Genomic DNA, 25,225 nt, shown 5'->3' on the forward strand with positions numbered 1-25,225 from the left:
TTGGGAAAAATATTCAAACTAAGATATAGCTAAAAAATAAAGCACACAAAAAACAAAGTTAACTCTAAGCAAAGGGAAAATACATTATACAAGATTAAAATATGGAAATCTATTTAGCTCAGATATGAGGAATATTTACACGGACCAAATAATGCAAATGCCATCACCTTAACTAACAATTGAGATCACAACACACTGAGCTCACGAGACTATATGGCGGAAGTGAGTGGCCTCAGGAAAGGCAGTCCTTGGTTCCATCACTGAATTTCAGCAGATGACCTGATGTGACTGGTAAGAGGTAGGGAGTTGTGATACAATTCTAGGATGAATAAATGCAAGTCCAGTCTCCAGAAATGGAAGACCACACCAACCAATCCCCTGCTCTGGCCTGGCCACTTAAGCACTGTCGTTCTCAGTCCCAAGGTCTAAGGAGGTCACTGGCTCTGTTCATGCAGGGTCTTGAAGTTGGCAAAGAGCAATCACAGGGGGAGCACGCACTGTTTCCTGGAACGACAGATCTTCCTCAACTTACAACGGGGCTTTCCCCATAAACCCATCATCAGTGGACAACACTATTAAGTCTAAAATACACCTAGCCTACTGAACACCACAGCTTAGCCTAGCCGGCTTTAAACATACTCAGAACACATACGTTAGCCTACAACTGGGCGTAATCATCTAACACAGAGCCTATTTTATGATGTGTTGACTAGTTCGTGAAATTTATTTAATACAGTACTGAAAGTGAAAAAAGAACAGTTGGAAGTGTATTGGCCTTTTTTACCTTGTGATCTCGGGACTAACTGGGAGCTATAGCTCACTGCCACTGCCTGGCATCAGGGGAGGGGAGCAAACCACACGTCCCTTGCCTGGAAAAGATCAAGATACATGTCCGTTTCCACTGGACATGTATCACTTCCAAATGATTGTAAAGCTGAAAATTGAAAGCCAAACCATGATAAATTGGGGAACAATCTGTAGTCGTGGGCTTCCCTGGTGGCTCAGACGATAAAGAATCCGCTTGCAATGCGGGAGACCTGGGTTCAATCCCTAGGTTGGGAAGGTCCCCTGGAGGAGGGCATGGCAACCCACTCCAGTATTCTTGCCTGGAGAATCCCATGGACAGAGGAGCCTGGCAGGCTACAGCCCATGGGCTCACAAAGAGTCGGACACGACTCAGCAACTAAGCACAACATCTGTAGTCTGAGAAATTAAGAATGTCATACAAACCAGCCATTAGACATTTTTTAATGCAGAAGATTAAAAGAGTTATATGGAGAGAGAGACTGACTCATTATAAAGAAGTTTTTATTGAGCTATTCAAAAACAAAATGTGTTGCCTTGCACTGCTGGGACTAGAACTGGGGCCCTGTTGGGCAGGACAGGAGGACAAGGAAACAAGGGCTTTCTCGCCCTGGCTGAGACCGACCTCTAGTATGAAGGGCTGATGACTTCATGCTTTCCATCACTTCCTCTGAACCTTGAGCTAGGAAAGTACGCTTCAAAAATATTTAAGTGTTTGGTAAGAAACGATGTCATCCCCAATCCAATTCATGACTTCTTAACTTGAAAACACTGTATTACTTTTTAATTGCTTCAAGGTAAATGACACTTTGGGGTGTGAATTCAGACCCAAGAGAATTTTCTAGGGGGGATGTTGAATGTGAACCCCTCAGCTCTGGGGGGCTTTTTTGTCACCCTTATTTCCTGTCCATACTGGAATGCCACTCACATCGTAAGCGGTTCCAGACTCCATCCATGATCTACAGCGAATTAAAAAGCAATAGAATCCAGATGCTTTTTCTGGTAAACAGTTTCTTTGTAGTAAACAGAAAGGAAGGACATCCACTGCCCTCCCTACCACACTCAGTCATAGAGGAGCAGGATCTCTGGACCTTCACATCCAGTGGGCACACCAGCCCCATCTGTAAACTCACTGGCCCATAAATATCACCCATCTTACACATTTTTGCACTTCTTTTAATTCACTCATTGTAATGTTAAATAACATAAAGTGAGTACGGTCTAGACAAAAAGATACTGATATATAAATTAAGAGAGGCTGAGGCTCTAATGAAACTCTTGAAACTGTTAAAAATTTCCTCTGAGGACTGTGGATTACAATCTTGTCACATTGAGCAACCGATTGTTGGTGCTGCAATTACAGTTCTCAGGGCATCACACTCTTCTCTAAACCTAGGGATTCCAAGGTGATTTCTTATGTGGGTGTTAGAGCACAAATTTATAAATTTAACCAAATATATTTCCCTCCAATTGTTTGAGTGATAAAGAATCAATTACAGGGTTATGTCAGATAATTCTACCAGATTAACCTCATCTTGAGGTTAGATGAACTTTATGGAAATCTATTTCCAAATATGCCCCGTGCTGTGATACAAAGCAAATATGATGGATTTCCTGCTACATTTACTATTATCTGTGAAAAACGGAAGGTGGATTCCTTTGACTTAATTCTGCACAACTGGTTTATAACTAAGACACAAGTGTTAAAGCGTTCGTTTTTATTCATATTCATGCCAGAACAACACCAGGTAAGGCAAGACTCTTGCGAAGTCTGGTCTATAACAAAGTTCAGGGCCTTTCCTCCTGTTGAGCATGCTGATAAATCAGTTAACATTATGTCACACTTTTGCAGGTAAAACAACAAAGCCCACTGATCTTATGAACCCTTTCATGAAATTTGTTCCAAAATAAATAAATTTATGTTTTGCACCCAGAAGCTTAGTTTGGACAGTCTTTTTGCTTGAATTAATATATAATAACTCCTCTTGATTTGATATAAACAAAACATGAGCCCAGGCACCTCACCCTCTGCTTTAGACAAAGAGGTGAATGATCAGGCCCTCACCCCCCTCTCTCTGGTTACGTACAGTCCAGCCGAGGAGATAAACACACAGCTATGACCCCAAAGCGGACCTGGCCAGAGGCAGTCACACCAGCCGTGGCAGTTCAGAGTGCCCAGCGGGGGACGCTATGGACCTCTCACCTGGACGGCAGTGACAAGTCTTGAGAGTCACTCCAGACACATCTCAGTTTCTCCTTCATCCACTTCTCCACCTGGGTTCTCTCTTCCTCGCTTTCTCAGGAGGTGGGGGTGAGCGCTTTCTCTCTAGTATACAATGACCTCTGTGTCCTTCTGCTGACAATGTGAAATATCCGGTGAAAAGAGTAAGCCTTCATGGTCCTCTTTCACACGAAATTTCACTTGCTCACACTCAGCAGAGGGGCGTGCTCACCAGGGCACAGGCAGGGAGCAGTGCAGCTGGAAATCCATGCCACATCTGTCACGCTCCGAAGTCCCCAGTGCGCCATGCGGATTCTGAGTCTCCCAGTGACCAAAACACATAGGGCTGCCCTGGTGGCTCAGATGGTCAAGAATCTGCCTGCACTGCAGGAGATCTGGGTTCGATCCCTGGGTCGGGAAGATCCCCTGGAGAAGGAAATGGCAACCCACTCCAGTATTCTTGCCTGGAGAATTCCATGGACAGAGGAGCCTGGTGGGCTACAGCCCATGGGGTCGCAAGAGTCGGACATGACTGACCAGTAACACTTTCACTTTCAAGCCAATTCTGAAGATGTATGAACAAATGAGGAATAAAGTAAGAGTTTGATTTTTTTTTTTTTAATTTTCCCTTGGAGGTCAGTCTGTGAACTTCATTCAAATAATAAAATTCCTCTGAGAGAAACTGAAAAACTAGAACTTTATTTCACTGAGAAATGCATGCCATTAATTATAGAAGCTATCAAGACTAATCAGGCTTTCGGTGTATGCCACAGGTTTAACGTTTGTAGCATGTAGTTCATCAAAATTAAAAGTCTGAAGATTAGTCAGCAATATACTCCATATAAAATGGCCTTAATCTGTGTGCATACACAGGGTCACGAGAGGAAGATTTAATGCTGGGAGACTTTGCCATATACACATTATGCAAAACTGGAGATTTTATTTAAATTCATAGCATGGTCATGGTGGATTTGGAAAAGACGCTAGAAGTCTAATCTCCCTCTCTATAGGTTTTTCATCTATAAAATGAGGTTTTAAATTCTTTACTGTTCTCCTCAGGGCCATTTTGAAACCAAGAGTGTTACAGATGTGAAAATGTGGTAAGAACATCAGAAGAGCTAGACAGATGCAAAATTAAGTTATTATTCCTATAACTATCATTCTGACAGAGCAACACGTAGGCTGTTAGATGGGTGGAAAAAGACTACCTAAAATCGAGGCTTGTAACTTGTCTTTACTAACCTGAAATATTAACAGTAATTTATATATATATATATATATATATATATATATATGTATATATATCTTCATGAGATCCATCTAGGCACTTAGCCTTTGACTACGCCAAGGGTAATTTCAAAGTTTCTTTTATCACGCCTACCAGGTCCTTGTAACTCCTCTAAGCTATACTTACAAGTGTAATTAATGGAAGTTTGTTCAAATTTCCACATTTACTGGGAAATGGCTCTAATCAAATGAGGTTTACTTCTATTACCAATAACTGGGTAGAAGGAAATGCAGAACGAAATCCACAGGGTGCAGTCAAGCAGGTTAAACGCTCAAAAGCTGGAGACTGCTGACCGTCCGTGGAGACGACTTTGGGTTCCAGGGTCGTCTTTCTCACTGCCGCAGAGGCAGGCTCCCTCTCCAGGGACGCAGAAGACCGAGACGTTGCAGGCTGTTCACTTCAGGTCTTTTCCTGTTCCGAATCCATGAGAATCCACGAGACTTGTGCAGTCAGGCGCGAGGACCTGGTTACGGTGACGGCTGAGGCTCGTGGCCGCTTCTTCACTCCCTCTTCCTGAAGACGCCCTTCAGGCTGTGTGACACTTACAGGGAGGGCCAGCCGTCTTTACTTATCTTTCCTTAGAGTCTGACTGGGCCTCCCCTGCCACCACCTTTTTGCCTCCAGGTTCTTCCTCTGTTGCTTCCCATAAAGACATACTCTCTCTGCCACTACTGGCCATCACCACGTGTCCAGCTGGACCTCCAGCTCCATGCCATCATCTAAAAAATCTGACGTGGCAGCTTGCCCACCTGCCCGGTGAATGAGACGGCGGTGAGTGCAGGGGTTTGGAAGGCCCCTGTTCAACTGTACAAGCGACAGAAGTCGAGTGAAATCAGCGCCGCCTGTGTTCTTCAGAGGCTCACGCCCACTGTTGAGAATACGGCCTTAGAAATAACAGCTCTATTTCTACTTGATTTAACAGACAAGTATATAACATACTGTGCTAATGTGCACGTGCAAGGCAGCGGGAGGAAGAACCAAGGAGTCACATGGTTTACAGGATAAACTTCCAGGGTTTCACAGAGCGAAGACAACCCATCCCAAAAGAACGTTCATGTCCTGCAGTGCTCCGGCTCTTGGAAGAAGCGAGGGAGGAAGAATACCGGAACTCCAGCAGTCCTGTATTCTCTGAAGCAATCAGATATATAAACTGAGAACATTCTACAGAACTGGAAAACATTATCATGTTGGGAAAAATATAATGAGGAAACATCAAAAGAATTTGTTTTTCTCCTGGGGAAAAGAATTATCCTCAACAGTTAGACGAAAATCTTCAAAATTTTACCATAGCTAGTCTTATAAGTAAGCAAAATAAATGACTACCCAGATGATAAAATTCAAGTAATATCAGCAAAAACCTGAAGAGATGACCACAGGGCTAAAAAAACTGAGGAGAAAGCTGGTGGGAGGAGGCATGCAAAAGCTCAGTGACTGCAAGTCAGAAAGCTACTGGACTAGTCATCCTTGCTGGCTTGTTTGTAAGAGGCGGGGTGGGGGTGTCCGGTGGATCCCACCCAGCCTGAAAAGCAGCTTCTCTGGGCAGACCCATCCCTCCTGACATCAGGGCACAGAATAACACAGGATGTCCCTTGCTGAGTTGAACACACAGCAAAGTATTTTAGAAGAACAGATGCCTACTCAAGAAAAACAAGTCGAAATTCCCCTCTGGGAAAAGCCCTCCACCTCATTTGTGACCCAACTGGAGATTACAGAGAAGCCCAAATGTGCTCCAAACCAACAAAACAGAAAGCAATCCCAAGGGCAGATGGGCAAGTCTATGGAGAAGAAAATGTGAGTGTGCCGTCGTGTCAACAGACAGTCCAAGGGAACGGATCCTTCTGCGGCCCCGGAGGGGAGCGCACGCTGAGGCATGTCTGCCCTGCCAGCCACCCTGTCTCTGGGCCGGATCCGTGCTGTGGGCCCAGCGCCGGACAGGACACGGTTTCCCAGCTGTGATGACCGCACACTGGGCCCCCCCGGATGAGCTGAGGGCTGACTTCACACAGAAGCGCTGGCCACAGGAGCTCCGTGACTAATACAGAGGAGAGTTCTTGAGAACCGACACCCGTTTCCTCTTCAGAATCACACACCAACGTTGCAGCCAAATTTTACTTAACTTTGTGTCATGATTCTTGCTCAGGAGCTTACGTCAGAGGTCAGCATGTAGAGCCTGTCAGAGAAACCAAACTGCCCTCCGGTGAATCAGGAGGAACTCATGCCCACTGAAGCCAAGGAGCCTTTCCAGGAGTCCGGGGATTTTTACAAAGTTAATTCTAGGTGCCTCTTCCTCTTCCTTCCTTTCCCTGAAAAGAGTTCAGGGTCTGGGAAGGAATTACTGCAAGAAAGCCAGCCCCAAATTGTCAGATGGCCTGTCTCTCCTGAGCCGGCTCATTGGTTATTTTCCTAAGGCCACAGTGGTGTACTCAAGAATTGAAAATGTTTATGGAAATTTGGAGGGAACAGATAGGAGGAAGAGGGCCAGGAGATCAAAAACTATAAAAGAAATGAATAAATCATTTGCTTTCTTGTCCAATCACTTGATTCACTGGAAGGAAAAATCTTAGCCCGTTTGTTTATTTAATGAAACATAAGTTCAATAACCCAAGTTTCCAAAGAAAAATGAAGACATTTTATTTTGTCCAGCTGCTTTTCATCTTATGCTGCTGAAAAGACCAAAATTCAAAGCTGCTTTGTACGTTTGCAAAAATGAGATGTGGGGCGGGGGGCGGGGGTGGGGGGGAGAAGCAAAAGGGATTTAAATTGTTTTCTTCTCAGACAACTAGGCCTTAGTCTTTAGCAGAAAACTAGGCAAAAATCCAACCATTCAAGGAATCCCACACACCCCCAACACACACACACACACTTTTCAGAAGATAAAACAGTGAGATTTACGGCAGTTTGCAGGAACTCTGCTTGTGCGGGATTTCTTCCGAGGCCCTGCACCCAGAAGTAAAAGTTATCTACTGGCAGAATCTCTGAAAGCCCATCAGAGCAGCTGACACTTTTTTATGGAGTCTCAGAGTCAACACAGTTGCTCTCATTTTGCCCAGCTACTCTTCTAAGCATCTACGGAGCAGCTTCCAGGTCACAGGAAGAAACTCATGGGTCTCACCACGCGCCAGCAGAGGAGGGCACAAACGTCAACCAGCTCAGAGCTGGCTTCACCCCTCCTTTAGGAGTGACATGGGTGCTGGCATCAACCCAGCACAAAGATTAGCTCTCCTGCTTCCACGTGGAGTTTGTCCGAAACAGTACACGTTTTGAGAAACGTCTGAAGACAAAGAATCCATTTACAATTCCAACATGCCAGTTTTCACCATGCAAAAAAACTGACTCCCTCCACCAAGATGTCGATATGATAATGACTATGAGAATACTAGAAGAGTTGGAACAGTAAAAAAAGGAAAAAGAACAAGGATATTGCAATGATAACATATTTATGCAAAATGCCTTTTTAAGCCATCTGAAGTGTAGGTAACATACATGAGCAGGCTCCGGGAGCTGGTGAGGGACAGGGAAGCCGGGTGGGCTGCAGTCCACGGGGCCACAAAGAGTCGGACACGACTGAGCGACTGAACTGAACTGAAGATACATGAAAATGTAAAATACATAAAATGTAAAATACCCTGGAATAAGAACAGAGAACAGCCTGGGAGAGACTGTGCTACATCCAAAGACACTCACATCCCCAGCGAAGCTTAAACCACTTCCTGGGCCAAACAGCTCTGATCTTTAGGGCCCAAGTTGATCTCCACGTCCTTAGTTTTTGGGACTCTGCTTTCTGTGTTGACTGACTTATATTATGGTATAATTATAAACATTTTTCATAGAAGATGAACTGTCATTTGAATGACGTGAATTAAAGAGAGGTCAGGGAAAATGTGTGTATTTAAAACTTTCTGGTGAAAATTCAATTTCAGTGAAATTGAGTATCAGTTTTCTTCAGAAGCAAAACACTCAAAATACAATAGAGTTTTTTAATCCTAATTTCATTTTCGAACTTATGGGCATAAAGAGATAAAGTAAAACATCAGAATATTTGGATAAATTACTTAAAGCAATTGTTTCAAACATGGAGAGTTGGAAACCTTTTTTTAAAAAAAAAGACTGCGTGAAGAGACACAAGTGAAAGTGGAAGTGTTAGTCACTCAGTCATGTCTGACCACCCCCGGACTGTAGGCTGCCAGGCTCCTTTGTCCAAGGAATTCTTCAGGCAAGAATAATGGAGTGGATTGCCATTCCCTTCTCCAAGGGATCTTCCCGACCCAGGGATCAAATCCACGTCTCCTGCATTAAAGGCAGATTCTTTACCAGCTGAGCCACCAGGGAAGCCCAAGAATAAATAATCACCACTTGCTCCTACTGCTGGGCGGCAGTAACCCAATCCTCACCTAACTGGGGTGCTCAGTGGGTAACCTTGGGGCCCAGCCACATGGATCCAAAGTTCGTGGGGGTCACTGTACTAATGGGATCAGTCTTAGTAAACCTCTGACTTAAGTAGGTTAAAACCATTAGCTTGATGAGGTCTACAGGGGTGATAACTTCAGAGGTGAGCATTCTTTTTTTTTTTTAAACTGCAAAGGGGAGAGCAAATATTGAAAGTGTTCATATTTGTTCTCAGATAACCATGCCTGCCGTGGATTATTAGGCAGAAAAAAGTCTCAGGTTATTTTAAGGGCAAACCAGATGAGCTTCAGGCTTCTAGGTACCACCACAAGCTGGAGACAGTGAAGCAATTTCTGCTGTTTGTGATCAAATGACCTGAGCAGTCAAGCTGTGTTTTGAAGGCAGCTGGTAGACTTTCATATATATATATATATATATATATATATATATATAAAATAATACATATATATATAAAATAATAAATATGCCACCTGTATATATTTTCTGAAAAAATTACTAGAAGTTGCACTCCAATTGAAAGACAAGGGAAAAAAAAAAACCAAGCCCACTCAAAACTCAAGGCTGCATTAAAAAACAAAAGTAGGGGACCCTGAGGGCCAGCAAAGGTAAAGCTGAAGGAAAACCACTCCTCCCCAGCATCCCCACACCCTCCTCTGTTCCCACCGCCGTGCCCCACTTCTTCTATGCGGCTAAAGCCAAAAAGCCACACTTGCTCTGCAGTCTTCCTCTGCTTGAGGCCCCTGGTCAAACACATCACCCCCTCGGATCCCAGGGGGCTTTCTGCACTATCCTCTCTACAGCATGCACACAAACATGTGAGTCAGTAGTTCAGGATTCAGGTACCCAGGCCAGCGCTAGAATACCACCCCACTCCAGAAGCTCTGGGGTCCCCCCCTTATACCCCACACCTCCAGAGGGAACCATCGTCCTGTGGGTCCCGGAGACGTAACAGAGAACGTGACAGGCAAAGCCAGCCCCTGGGAGAGACAGACAGGAGAGCAATGCAGCCGCCAGCAGGCAGGCAGGTGGTGAGTGCCATGGAGGAGTCACGTAGGGAAGGGGCTGTGGTGTCAGGAGAGGGGTCTGTGCCAAGTGGGCATTTGAGCAGAGACAGGAAGGGCCTGCAGGAGCGAGCCTGGGGACTATCTGGGGAAGAGGCTTCAGGGCAGAAGCACCAGGCGCTGTAGGCCACGTGGTCGCAAAGAGCCGGACGCACCTGAGCGGCTGACAACAACATCAAGTACAGGTGCAGAGTGCGCCTCCGTGGCTGGAGGAGAGTCAGCGAGGGGTGACTCCAGGGTTTTGCATTAGTTACTGGAAGAGTGGAAAAATGAATTGCTGCCATCAATAAGTACTAATTTTCTAAAGAGAAAACCTAGTAGTTATTTTAACACAGTAACAGCAAGCCAATAAAAATGTCACGTGGGATCAAAGTCTGAGTGCGTCTCAAGGATAATTCTCCAAGCCCTATCCAAGCGCTATTCATCTGCTATTGATGCAGAGCAGGAAAACGCCTACCCTCCAAAGCCAAGACTTGGGTGTGAACCCTAACACTGCCACTCTCACTAGGGTAGCAACAGCGAGTCACCTAAGCTTCCGGGGCCTCAGTCTCCTTACCTGCAGGATGGACACACCGCACCGTGTTACTCTGAGGACTGCACGGATTCAGGCATTAGGACACTGAGCGCTTGCCCAGGATGCAGTAAGTGCCCAGAAAGAGTTATCATCTTTATGATAAGCTAGACCTGCAGGAAACTCGGTATTTTCTTTTCACCTGGTATCAAGGGTCAAGGTAAGAAGGAGACAATAAAGGTATCTCTCTACATTTTTGGTAAAACTGCTACTGAAGACATGCCCATGGTTTTCAGATCCCTTTATGTGAAACTCACAAAATGAACTTTTCTGGACTTAGTTATCACAGGGAAATAAGTGTTCTTTTATGAGAAAGTTACAGCTGCACCAGTCCTAGCATGGGATGGACCACACAGTGAGAAGCCTCTCATTTTGAATTAATTCACCCTGCTGTCTGTTTTGCTCTAGCTGTCAGGAACCACGAAGGGAAGTGTGTCCTCATCTGGAGCACCTCGGCCAGCTTTCTGACGGTAACGGCCTTGCCCTCCATTATTTCACGCTCTTCCTCTCCCAGCTTTACCACCCGGGTTTCCGGGTTTAAAGCCGACTCCACACGATGTCCCGGCAGCCCTTCACCTTTTGACAGCTCTCTCACAGGAGCCTGTTGGCATTTTCGCCCTCAAGTCCCTGGCTCCCAGCGACAGTCCTCTGGGATGCCCATCTCCTGTCTGGCTGACTGCCCACCACCTGCTCCCGAGCCACAGGTTCTCAGAGTCAAGGAAGGCTGCGCTGCCCCAGACACGGCACGCCCTCCACTTCCAACATTGTTGGTCAGGGCCACGGACATGCTTTCTTTCCTGCTGCAGTTATCCTAGTAAGCTCTGTTCTCGTCTCGCTGAAAATGTCACCGCCATGCCCCATAAAGTCAGAGATAAAAAGCAAAAGCGAGCAGGAAGCCGGCCTATTAAGTCTCTTCTCTGAAGACCATGCAGGATGGTGATTTACTTTGTTCTCTATTGTTTTAGGTTAAAACCCCTTCGTTGAGCTGGGCGAAGGGGGAAAGACTCTTCCTATGTTTCTGGTTGCTCTTGTGTGAACTTATTCACGGGATAATCTGATATTCTGTTTTCAGTGTTGGGCTCCCTGGTCCTCATGTTCCATTAAACAGACTCTCCTGCTAACCAACCAGCTTCCACAGTGTGCAAAGGTGTTGTCGGGATAAACGGCAAGGTCTACAAAGTGCTTGGAATTCTCTGAATAAAAAGCACAGTAGAAGAATAGAGCGTTAGCACGATATTATGCTCATAAAGTGTGGGTGGAATGTGCAAAGAGAAATCATGTCAAAGATGTAAGGAAACTTGAAAGTCTGAGACTTTAAAAGGCTAAGATTATTAAAACACCCAGCTGTTTGACAGGAGAAAATTAAACTGTTCTCCTGTCTCAAAAGATGTAATGCCACTTTCTCATTACTGACTGTACCTCACAGTCTCTTCTTCCTGCACCAAGCTTTCAGAGAAGCCAAGAAAGCTCAATATATGAAAAACTGCTGTACAGATGCACCATAAAGTGACAATCTGATCATGAGGGGAAAGAAACAATGCTTTTTTGCCAAAAATAGCACCTACAGTCATGGGTTACCTGAAGGACCCAAATGCAACACCCCAGTGCCCAAGCAATGTTCACCTCTTGTTCGTGGATACGGCATGAGGCTGTGGGTCCATGCAAGCTGGGGTAATGAAGCTGAGACATCAGCTTAGACTTGGGACTCTGCAGGGCCTGCGTCCCGATGGAAAAGGAAGCTAGAAGGATCTATTCACTGGAAAGAGAGACTGCAGGCAGCACACGCTTCCCTGGTCTCTCAGTGAAAAGAAAGATCTCTGAGGAGTAAAACGTGATGACTGCATGGATTTGGGATCTAATTTAACACTGTGTCTAAGCAGGGTGGGAACCCACCCGCTGGGGCAAAAATAAAAATAGCCCAAGGATGGTTCACAGGGAGGTGCTGCTCCTGGGCCACCTGCCAAAAACAAAATAACACCCATCTGGAGGAATGTGGACACCACCTAAGCCACATGTGCTTCCAGGTGAAAAGGTACCAAAGTGAAAAATGACGAAATGGGAGGCAAATACACACAGAGGCTTTGTACATACAGCAAACCAAAGACTAGCACTCCCCCCACTTCAAACACTAGGACAAGAGAAAAAAATGACAGGTCTACCTGAAAATCTTCGAGAGGAAAGGACTGAGAGCCACAAAGCAAAAACATTATGAAGAAAGAGGCAGGCAGATGTGAAAAAGAACCAAATCATGGCTTTTGGAAATGGACACATAGTCACTGAAAACAGACAAAGAAACAAGCAGCATATTGGATGATGGAAACGAGAGAGAACTGGCGAACCAGCAGCTGGAATGGACGATTACCTAGAACACAACTGAACTGAAGAGTCGGGACACGGGAAGGAACTGTTAAGGGACAAGGCGCGCAGACGGGCCGCCAGCACACGCCCTGTCTGAGCACCAGAGGAGGGGATAAAGAGCACGGATGACGGAGGCGACGCAGAGGCTGCTCAGGACTGTTGAACGTCACGACCTCTCACATGGGGGAGCGCACCAGTTCCCGGCAGGATACATATCCACACACTTGATATTTAACTAATTCCGCACATGTCAGGGGGCTCCAGAGAAACAGAATCAGTAATATATATATAAAGAGGATTCTTATAAAGAAGTGCCTCATGTAATCATCATCTGTCCCAGTTTGGGGGTGAGGGCTGGAGGCTGCTGTAGACACAGGAAGGGCTGATGCTCCAGCCGAGGCCGCAGGCAGGATTCGCTGAGGGAGGGTCAGTCCTTCCTTCCCATCAGGCCTTCAGCCAATCAGATGATGAGCCCCAGCCACACCCTGAAAGTGAAAGTCACTCAGTCGTGTCCAACTCTTTGCGACCCCATGGACTACACAGTCCATGGAATTCTCCAGGCCAGAATACTGAAGTGAGTAGTCTTCCTCTTCTCCAGGGGATCTTCCTGACCCAGGGATCAAACCAGGGTCTCCTGCATTGCAGGTGGAGTCTTTACCAGCTGAGCCACCAGGGAAGCCCATGAAGGGCAATCTGATTGCCTCAGTCTGCCAGCTTACAGATGAACCCCATCCAAAACACCCTCACAGAAACACCCGGAATAATCTTCTACCAAATGGTCCAGTCAACACATAACAATGAAGTTAACCGTCACAGACCTTAAGTGAAATTACAGAACGCCAAAAGACAAAAGAAAAATGTTAAATACCCAGAGAAGGAAGACATTTGATCTGAGAAGGAACAAAATGGGCCTAGAGGAACTTCTTCACTGATCAAAAAATATTTATAGTATCTTCAAAGTGTTGAGGAAAAATAACTGTTAACAGAAATTCTTTTTACTCAACCTATTATTCAAGAGTATGGGGAAAAATAAAGACTATTATAGGAACTCTAGGACTAAGAGACTTTTCGACTCCCAGCTCAGAATGTTTCTCAGGAGATGGAAGCTGCATTCAGAAAGAAGTGGTCGCCAGAGTAACAGTAGCAAAAGTATGAGCAAATCGAAGACGGCGGCACACGCACGAGCACTTCTGAGAAAGAATCACTGGAACGTAAGCATTCCTCCAGTTTCACTGTTGTCACTGGTATTATTGTTGGTGATGGCGGTTAAAACAAAACCACTCTGCATTTACTAGATGCAGTGTTAGTCGGTCAGTCGGGTCTGACTTTTTGCGACCCCGTGGACTGGAGAGCCCGCCAGGCTCCTCTGTCCGTGGGAGTCTCCAGGCAAGAATGCTAGAGTGGGTCGTCATGCCCTTTTCCAGGAATTTACTAGATGGGTAACAACTAAAATGTTGACAAAGATCTCCATCATCCAAAACTGTTAATGGAAGTTTGATGTTGACACAATTCAAGAGGGATTTGACAGTAGTAATGTGGAATATATAGGTGTACCTTACTACCTAACAACTTTACTTCATGAACAATGATTTTTTTTTTAAAAAAAGGATATCATCTTATAACATTTAAAAGCACAACAATGCTCTGTATTATACAGAAAAATATATATACATACAATAGAAATTTTAAAATGTGAATGTGAACAAAAGCTGCTAAATTTAGGTGAGTGGATTCTTATGGTGTGGGCAGGAAGGAAGTGGGATTGATTATGGGGACACAGGAAGACCTATTTATATCTTTTATGATTTACTTTTTTAAAAAAATCTGCAGAATATGACTTCTAAATTTACAAGACCACAAATTATAGGCAAAAAGTTTTTCTCTAGAGATTTTATTTCCATTTTTCTGATACTTCACTTGCAAAGATGACATATTGAGACTGTAAAATGCATGCTGCGATGAAATGTTGGCAGCGAGGTATGAAAGAGCAGTGGGATTTAAACAAAGCCCCATGAGTTTGGTGTAGATCAGGATAATTGACGCCTATTGATGCCTAAGGACTTCATTCCAGTCCTTTCCATCTCCAAATTCTCTTAATCATTATGATGGCAATCACTCAAAGGGGGCACTGGTAGTAACCCCCTTTCACTGGGAAAGAATGAAGTGCAAAATGAAGCAACCTGCCCGTGAGATGCACCTTGACCCAAACCCAACCCATCTGACTCCAGAACTAACTATGTCCATTGTGCTAAATCAAGCAGTCCCCACACAGGCACAAGACCACTGCACCTGGCCTCTAGTTTCTGACTGTATTTTAAGACAAGCTTACGAGCAAATGGATCAGCGTGTGTTATCTCACAATGATGACCAAGGCAGATTAGACTTAGATCTCTGGCCACTGGCCTGCAATCGGTTCAGCCAGACTGTTCCCTGAACAGGGCCCCCTGTGTGGACAGCTGGCTCCTATACATCCTGCTTCCAGCAACGCTTTGTCTCTCCTCTCTGTGCCATCCCAGATCCCAACACACATACCATGAAGCATGGTGGAAGTGCAGGCTTCCCATCCTAGTCCACAGACAGAAAACCGAGACTCAGCACTGCCTGCTTGGATTAACTGAGAATAAATCAGATAACATACACTGAGTGTCCAACACTAGCCAAGATGTGTTCAATTAATGCCTGCTCTGATGTCACCTTACCTTTTTATCGAGGAAAACAGTTGCCTGTGAGCTATTTTGGAACCCAGTGATGAGCCTGTGTCCTAGCTGTCATTCATTATTACTAAGGTGAGTGAATCATTCATTCATTTTCTAGTAACTGTGTACCGATAAAGTGCTAATTTCTACCCTGGGCACTAGGAATAACGTCCATGATATTCTAGGGGACCTGTTTTGGAAATGTTCCTGGATATGTCACTTTTAGAAATGCTTCTATTCTGCAGTCTTTTCAGTTGTACAGAACGACAGAAGTAAGGTGCCAGGCTTCCCAGGCGCTGTCACCTGTCTGCTCTACCGCTAACACTCCACAGCTTCGTAAAGAGGTTGGCACTAGCACCAAACCACTCACCAGACCACATCTCTCACCTTCTACTTTGAGGACTCTTCTGAAAGCACCGCTCTTGCTCGTCTTTGATTTTCACCCAAGGCTGTCCCCACGTCAACCCTCTGCCTGCAGTGCCAAGTGGGGGGAGCTAGAAGAGATCCAAGTTGTCAGATCTGTGTGTGGCTGTGTCACATGTCTGTGTGCATGAGCCTCAATTTCTGATCTCATGAGTGGGAGCAGTGTGCTCTTGCAGGGAGTGTAGACATTGTCACACGGAAGGCTCTCCAGGTTATTATACTGATTTAACACAACAAACAACACAGCATAGGCCACTTACTAAATTAGCATCAATCGCAGAGCTAAGTAAGCAAAAAGCTGGGATTCAAATGGAGATGCTCTGACTCCCTAGTTTATCTTCAACAAGAACATTACTCATTATCTTCATTTATAGATGAGAAAATAGAGGTTCCATGTGATTAGGCCAACTTTATTTTTATTCTAATGAACATTCCATCTAGGACATGGACAAATTGCAGAGGCAGTATTACCTACATTTATGCACACACAAGCAAATGAGGGTGAACTTATGTAACCAAAGAGTTGACTGTGACTTTCAGATGGTGATTTATCACTTCCCTATACCTCCAGGTTCCCCAACTCAGCAGTGTTCACAGGACTGGAAAAGGTCAGTTTTCATCCCAATACCAAAGAAAAGCAATACCAAAGAATGTTCAAACTACCACACAATTGCACTCATTTCACACACTAGCAAACTAATGCTCAAAGTTCTCCAAGCTAGGCTTCACCAGTATGGGAACTGAGAACTTCCAGAGGTTCAAGCTGTATTTAGAAAAAGCAGAGGAACCACAGATCAAACTGCCAACATCCCTTGGATCACAGAAGAAGTAAGAGAGCTCCAGAAAAACATCTACTTCTGCTTGATTGACTATGCCAAAACCTTTGACTGTGTGGATCACAACAAACTGTGGAAATTTCTCCAAGAGATGGGAAAAATTTTCTGAGAAATCTGTATGTAGTTCAAAAAGCAATAGTTAGAACCAGACATGGAACAATGAATTGGTTTCAAATTGGGAAAGGAGTACATCATGGCTGTATATTGTCACTCTGCTTTATTTAACATATGCAGAGTACATCATGTGAAATTCCAGGCTGGATGAAGCACAAGCTGGAATCAAGACTGCTGCGAGAAATATCAATAACCTCAGATGTGCAGATGACACCTTATGGCAGAAAACAAAGACGAACTGAAGAGCCTCTTGATAAAGGTGAAAGAGGAGAGTGAAAAAGCTGGCTTAAAACTTAACATTCAAAAAACTAAGATCATGGCATCCGCTCCCATCACTTCACGGCAAATAGATGGGAAAACAATGGAAACAGTGACAGACTTTATTTTCTTGGGCTCCAAAATCACTACAGATGGTGACTGCAGCAATGAAATTAAAAGACACTGCTGCTTGAAAGAAAAGCTATGACCAAGCTAGACAGCATACTAAAACCAGAGACATTTCTTTATCGACAAAGGTCTGTCGAGTCAAAGCTATGGTTTTTCCAGTAGTCATGTATGGATGTGAGAGTTGGACCATAAAGAAAGCTGAGTGCCGAAGAACTGATGCTTTTGAACTGTGGTGTTGGAGAAGACTCTTGAGAGTCCCCTGGACAGCAACTCCTATCCAACAAGTCCATCCTAAAGGAAATCAGTCTTGAATAGTCATTGGAAGGACTGATGTTGAAGCTGAAACTCCAATACTTTGGCCACCTGATGTGAAGAACTGACTCACTGGAAAAGACCCTGACGCTGGGAAAGACTGAAAGCAGGAGGAAAAGGGGACAACAGAGGATGAGATGGCTGGATGGTATCACCGACTCGATGGACATGAGTTTGAGCGAGCTCCGGGAGTTGGTGATGGACAGGGAGACCTGGTGTGCTGCAGACCATGAGATGGCAAAGAGTGGGACACGACTGAAAGACTGAACTGAATACTTGCAGGTGGCGCTGGTGATGAAGAATCTGTCTGCCAAGGCAGGAGACTTAAGAGATTCAGGTTCCATCACCGGGTTGGGAAGATCCCCTGGAGGAAGATATGGCAACCCACTCCAACATTCTTGCCTGGAGAATCCCATGGACAGAGGAGCCTGGTGGGTTACAGTCCATAAGGTGACGAAGAGTTGGACACGACAGAAGCAATTCAGCACGCTTGCATGCAATATTGTCTATAGGGTAAAACGGACAGATCAGGGTAATCTATTTGAAACGGGTATTTTCAAAAAATGGTTTTACAGTCTCTCAGGAAAATGGCAGAAATAATATAAGACTCTAGATTCATTGCAAATTTCTGACATAATCCATGTTTATAAATAGTAATGTCTACAGAAAAAAGCATCCCAAATTCATCCAATTCTTATAGAGCAAACTCATTGGAACAGATGAGACAGGCAAGCTTGCATTTTCACATCAACTATAATTAAAGATCTCATAGTAGAGACTGAGCCAATTTTTAAACATTTTAAAAGCAATTTTGCATATTGGTACATAGTTTCCTTAATTTTAATTTTAGTCTTCTTAGTATTTCACCAAGTTACTCTATCAATTTTTTGGTGATATCTCACTTTAAATGGTTTCATAGTTTATGTTATTTGTGTCAGAAAGAGTTCTGATATTAATTATAACTTTTTGATATGAGGTCTTACACATATTTATGAAATAAAAAAAAGCACAAACCTAAAGTTTTTTTTTACAAGCTTGAAAGCAAAATCTATTTTTTTTCCCCTTAAGTTTATACTCAAAATTCATTGTGAGTCATTATCTGGCTGACATGTTCCACAGACAGATATCAATGTATTTCAATATAAGATGTCACTTCATATCCTTGGGGTGTTACACAACATACAGCAGATGCATATAACATCTTTAAAAAAAAAAAAAAAAAAGCCTGAATTCTGAAGCATGTTCTGCCCAGAGTTTGGACAAGGGGATGTGGACCAGTATTCTCATTTTGGTACTTTGAGTCACTTATTTTTGGTAAGTTCCTAGTAGTGAGATTCCTGACCTAAAGGGTACAAATGTTTTTATTTAAAAGTACTATTCTGATTTACAATATTATTGGGAATTTTTCAGGATAACTATTCCCTTGCAACCTCCTCTGGATTCAGTTTCATTTTAGAATAGCTTTTGCTAGTTTTACAGGATGCAAATAGTAATTCATTGGCATTTTAATTATCTTTTATATCAATTTATATCAATTTTAATTATCAATTTAATAATTTTTCCCAAATGATGAGCTCAATAAGAATAATCTCTTGACACCAGAGGCACTTAAGAGTTGTGGGGAAGTTCATGTTATGGTTTCTTCACGTAAAGTGTCTTTGAATTTTCCTTACACACATTCTTTATTTTTAATTACTTGTATAATGTGCTGTATATATTGACCCTTGACCATCACGTTTATCACAGACGTTTTTCCATGATTATTTTTTCACCTCTAGTTGTACTTTAGTTGTATTGATTTTCACTGTACAAAATTCAGGTCTTTGCACTTTTAATTTGTAATTCCTTAAAATGCTTCCTTTAGTATAAAACTGTCAGTTTTGAATAGCTAACTCATATCCTTTTAAAACTAATAACATTTTTATACTTTTCTTGACTTAATAAATGCCTGATATAGATATGATTAGAAAACATACTTCATTCCCAGTAAACCACTACTTCCCCATAAATGAGTTTAATTAACAATAGAGAATTCAGTCAAATAATGTTAAAACTCAGGCTTGGCTTATTGGTTAAAACAACATTGATCTTTACTTTTTTCTAGTTCTTTATAAACATTTTTACAACTTTGAGGTTACTGTTTATTACATGAAAATCTCTTTGCAACTGTTTCAACACAGTCCAACATAAGATTAGGGGCATGCACTCAAACAGTGCTTCTAACTTAGTGACTGGTACATGCCTCTCAGCTCCAAGGGGTAAGAAAGACATATCAGAACTGATCCTTGCACTCAAGTATTTTTCAGTTTGTTTAGAAGGCCGGGAAACACCGAAAATCAAGGCAGAAAATCATAAGCACAAAAGGAATCTCCAGGGGATCTTCCCAATCCAGGGATCAAATCCAGGTCTCCCCCATTACAAGCAGATTCTTTACTGACTGAGCCACCAGGGAAGCAAAAAAAAGAAATAATCTAGATATTAAATGTCTGGTTGAGAGAAGGACAAGAACAGGGTGAGGATACTAGTTAGGTGACTCGCCTCAGATTTATTCTCTAAATGCTGTTTTATAAACATGAGTTTTAAAGCAGACCCAGTAAAACAGGCCATGGTAAATTAATAGAGGAGAAACTGAGACCACAGGAAGTAAATTCAAGACCATTAAATTAGAGTTGGGGCCCACAACATCAAATTATCTGCTCTGCTTTACTTTCAAAGAAAGTGGCTATAGGATCAAATATGTTTGAGCTCCCAGGCAAGTGAAGTCATGAGGAAAATGTAAGCTCACAGTGTGCACGTGATTGAAAAAAGACCATTTGCTAGAAGAAAATTGATAGGCCTGGACAGTTATGTTCAAAACTCAAACTTACACTCAGTAACATCCCTAAAGCACACAGGATAACAAGCATCCTCTCAAAGCAAAGCAATCACACAGTTCAACAGTGCAATCCATACAGGAAACAAAGTCACACAGGGCCAGAAAGCCACATTTCTGATATTTCAACTTGATTTTAGGACAGTATTTAAAATAGTTAATATGTTGAAAATAACTATGCATAAGAACTAAGGTATGATCATGACTGCTTGTGAAGTGGTTGTTAAAAATTACACTTTTCAAAGTTTTTTTTTCCATAAACAGTAAATAAAATTTACTGAATACTTTCTCATATCCATTATGATGATCACCGAATTTTTCTCCTTCACTAAAGAATATGGTAGATTACATCAACATTTGTCAGCTGAACCATGTACAAATGTCCATGGAACTTGGTCTTAATTTTTTTTTAATTCTGTCAGTCCAACATGTTATTCTTTAAAGAATTATTGCTTATGTATTCATAGAAGAGACTGGTTTACAATTTTTCCCTATGTCCTTTCTTGCCATTTCCTTTAATATCAGAAATATGACATGAAGGTCCTTGTAAGTGCGTGTACCACTGACCTTTCACAATTAATAAAATTAGCCCCCCTGACTTATGCCACATACAAAAATCAGTTCAGATAGGGAAAAGCCCTTAACATAAAAAGACAACTTTAAAATGCTTAGAAGAAAATTTGGGATAGTATACCTTTAGGACCTGTAAGAACAAATCATAAAAATAATGGTTACAGAAGTGAGAACTTTAAAATTAAAAAATTCTGTTCATCAAAAGGAATAATAAATAATTCAAATGAAACAACTCACAACAGCAAGAAGATACTTATGAATATAAATATAAATAGGAAAGAACAAATACCCCGAATATTAAAAAACTGCAAATCTGTTACGGAACACATAAAAAACCCAATAGAAAATGAGCAAAAGAAATGCCAGACACCCCCAGAAAATACTCGAGGCCCTCCTTCTTAAATATGAATCTTTTGCTTCAAAAAGTCCCACTAGCATTTAATTGTCAGTTCTACTTTTATTATTTACACTGGTTAGGTACTTGGAACACAGAAGTGTTGAGATGGCTCTTGCCCTGAAAATGGATACACAAACCACTGGAAAATATTAAGTGCTAAACTAACTAAGACTTGAGGAAAGTGGTTTGGGTTCTGTACGCCTCCTTTGTCATGTGGTTCCTAACATCGTAGCATGAATGTGTACTCTGGAACTCTAAGGGTTGTATTTTTTTTCCCCCTTTCAAATATTTTTCTTCCAATGAACTTCAGAGTCTCTGGTTCTGCTAACACCACCACTGTTGTTTCAAAGTCAAGGACATGATAGAAATACTTATGTTTTCTTGTCTGTGCCAAAGGAAGTAGTTAAATACGTGGGTTGTAGTAGCAGACTGTTCACAGTAACTACTACCAACAGTTCTACAAAGGCAGAGATGAGGGGCAGTTATCTGGAAAGGAGCAAATCTCACAGCAGAAAAGAGATGTAGAGGAGTACACAGTGCACAGAGGTTCAAGAAGTCCAATGTTGAAATCTGAGTGCCCACTTCACTTTCGGGAAGGGTGTATGTGTGCGTGGTTTGACCTGCCTGTGAAGAGGCACCATAATTGGGAAATAGAATTACATTATCCTGAGGGACCAGCTGGAGAGGCAGAAGTGTGTGAGCGCTCAGTCGCTCAGTCGTGTCCGACTCTTTGAGACCCCATGGACTGTAGCCCACAAGGCTCCTCTGTTCATGGGATTCTCCAGGCAAGAATACAGGAGTGGGTTTCTATTTCCTACTCCAGGGGATCTTCCCCATCCAGGGATCAAACCAGCATCTCTCTCACACATCTCCCACATTGGCAGGCAGGTTCTTTACCACTAGAGCCGGCAACGGAGTGTAGCTCAATGCAAAGCCTGCAGGTTGGGACTTCTAATGTGTGCCCTTACCACTGTGTGCTTTGAGCAAGTGACTAGCCCCCTCTCCCCCAGCTTCCTCATAGGTAAAGTGAGGATAATAATAGTATCACTCTGGTAAAGCTGCTATGAGAATCAAGTGAGTTAATGCACATTAGAGGTAATACACATGACAACTAAATTTGGCACATACAAAGTGCTCAGCTAAGACATAGCTATCATTGTTACCATCATCAAACACCACCACCCTCATCACCGTTATCACCACCAGCACCACCATCTCATCATTATCACCTGACCACCACCTACCATGATCCTTATCACCACAATCTTTATCAACCATATCACCATCATCATCATCATCCATGGGCTATTTCTTTCAGTGAAAAAATTATTAAATTATAGAGTCATTAAGAAACAACAAATCCAAAATAGGCAACTAAAAGCTCCTAAAATATTAAACGGACCTCAAATATTCCCAGTTGAAGGCATTTTTTATTTACTTTCCTACTGGCACACTTACAAACTAATTCTGATCCCCTCTCAAATCTAGTTTCTTTACAATTTTATTGGTGTATGAGAAACATTTCCCCTTCAAATGAATGCTTTGTAGTATTTACCTTCTCTGACACTAAATGGGCAAAGAGAAACACCACCTGTTGATTCAGAAATGCCTCACGTTTCCAGCTCAAACACTGAGACTTACTCTTTCCTTAGCATTCATCAGCTACTCACATTTCCTGAAGTTTTCTGGATGGTGTTTAGGGGGAGTATGTGAGACGCGGGGTTGCTGGAGTCTGGCTTCCTGGTCCTCCCTGACTGACAGGCTTCTGCGGGAGCCATCTGAAGAGGGAGTCGACTTGACAGAAGCAAGGCCCGGGTGGGCGGGAGACGTGTGGGCACTGCAGAGTTGGAAGCCGCGGAACACGCTTTTTTTCCGTGAAGGGAGACGCTGACTGAGGCGGTGGAGGATGAGAGCTGCAGTTCGTGTAGAGACCACAAGCGCATTGGAATGATTAGGAGGAATTATCCAAATTTAAGTCCTGAAATTGAAGTGGTCAAAACGGGCAAGTGAAAAGCAAGAAAGGACTGGAGTCCTGAGGAATTTTCAAGGATTCGGAAGACTGCAGTTGAGGGAAACAAGGCCAGTGGAGACGGTGCGGGGAGCTCCGAGGGGTTGGGGGTGGCCTTGGGAGGCCCCACGTCCACGTCCACCCCTGGGCCATGGCGGACAGAGGGGATGGACCGGAAGCACTTAGCCTTCAGCTTCCGGTCGGCCCTGGAAAGTTTCGGGTTACAGCTTACGGCTGCCTTTGGTTCCTTTTCAGACGCCATCTTTCGCCTCCTGTCTGAGGCGCAAATTTGAGCTTTAGTTCACAGTTGTTGCTGAGGCTCTGGGCTGACTTCTTTCAAGTGTCACACAGCCGAGAGCACCTCCCTGGGGGAAGCGGGCAGATGCGCAGCCATGATTTGTGGGTGCCATTTCTGTGCACAGAGCCCTGGGTGCTCGCTCACAGGAGACCACTCTTCCCCGACTGTTCACGCGGGGATGGCAGTGCTGTATTCAAGCCCACGTTTCATGAGGGGCCCTGAGTCTCCTTAATACATTCACCTTTCCTGCTTTTATGCTTTCCAGAAGCAGTGTGGCAAGTGCTTTCATGGCGACTCCAGTGGCTTCTGCCTCCGGGGGGGAGGGTCACACCTGTGTTGCCCTTTCCCCTCAAGAGTGACTTCCTCTGATGGATGGAATGCAGCAGAAGGGGTGGAGAGGCCAGCCTGGCAGTGTTCCCGGGGAGTGAAGGAAGGGCAGGAGAGATTGTGAGAGGCCTAGAGCCAGAGGACCCTGCAGAGCTGCACCCCAGCGCCTCACCCACAGGAACCCAGAGACAGGAAGCATGTGCCCCTTTAAAGTGCCAGGATGTGGGGTCTTTTGTTACACAGCCATGGGTAATCAAGATAACTGGTTCTGTCATCTATACCTTCAAAGAGTCTTAATTAATACATCAACTTGTCAGGAGTACTAAAAATTCTCAAGTGCTCATTCCTTCAGGTTAGAACACTAAGGGACTCCGAGCATATCATTTCTGCTGCCAGTATCTGTAAGGAAATAACCTTGGAAGAGATGCTACTTGAAATATGAACTACATTACCTAGAGTTATATATCCTCTGATGATTTTCTTTTATTTTTGTGGGAAAGTTACCAAAATTGTATCAGTTTAGGAAATTTCCATTCATTTCTTATATATATTAAATGTATGTATGTATCCACATGTAACAACTCTCAATATGTAAATCATTTTACTAAAAAAAGACCTATTGTTATAATATGAGAGAAATATGAATAGTCTTTAAGCTGATTATCAATGAAATGTTTCTGTGAACAATATATGAAACTATATTACTTGAATTTTAGGTAACCAAGACAAGTCAGAGTTGTTAGAAACATATGTAGTATCAATGTTATATTGTCTTGCATCTTTATTGTTTAGTCGCTAAGTTATGTTTGACTCTTTTTGTGACCCCATGGACTGTAGCCAGACAGGCTCCTCTGTCTATGGGATTATCCAGGCAAAAATACTAGAGTAGGTTGCCATTTCCTTCTCAAGGGGATCTTCCTGACCCAGGGATCAAACCCACATCTCCTGCTTTGTAGGTGGATTCATTATCACTGAATCACCAGGGAAGCCCATTGCATCTTTAACAAGTCAAATAATGTACTTAAGACATTCATTCCCAGGGAGTTTGTAGGTTAGGTTGAAGGAATGCACTTCACATGGTCTTGGATAGGTAAACTGGCAGGGTCTACCTTTGGACTCTATTCAGGTAGCTTAACCTCTACAAGGTGGGCGGACCAAACTCTCAATAGAAAGGGCACCTAATGGTGTCTCATCAGACAAATTCTAAAGGAGGAACTTTATTTCACACATGGAAGACTCCCATGAACAGCTTTTCTTTACCTAAGCCAAGTA

General features: G+C 43.3%; 1 protein-coding gene across 1 annotated transcript in view; it reads right to left on the reverse strand.

Moving 5' to 3' along the window:
- PDE10A (phosphodiesterase 10A) overlaps positions 1-23,448 on the reverse strand; it is a 341,777-nt gene extending 318,329 nt beyond the window's left edge. Inside the window, exon 1 of the mRNA XM_043887946.1 lies at positions 22,991-23,448. The gene's annotated coding sequence lies outside the window, so the exon portion shown is untranslated. The remainder of the gene's footprint in view (positions 1-22,990) is intronic.
- Between the last annotated feature and the right edge of the window lie 1,777 nt (positions 23,449-25,225).

This window comes from Cervus elaphus, chromosome 26 (assembly GCF_910594005.1).
Source record: "Cervus elaphus chromosome 26, mCerEla1.1, whole genome shotgun sequence".
NCBI lineage: Eukaryota > Metazoa > Chordata > Mammalia > Artiodactyla > Cervidae > Cervus > Cervus elaphus.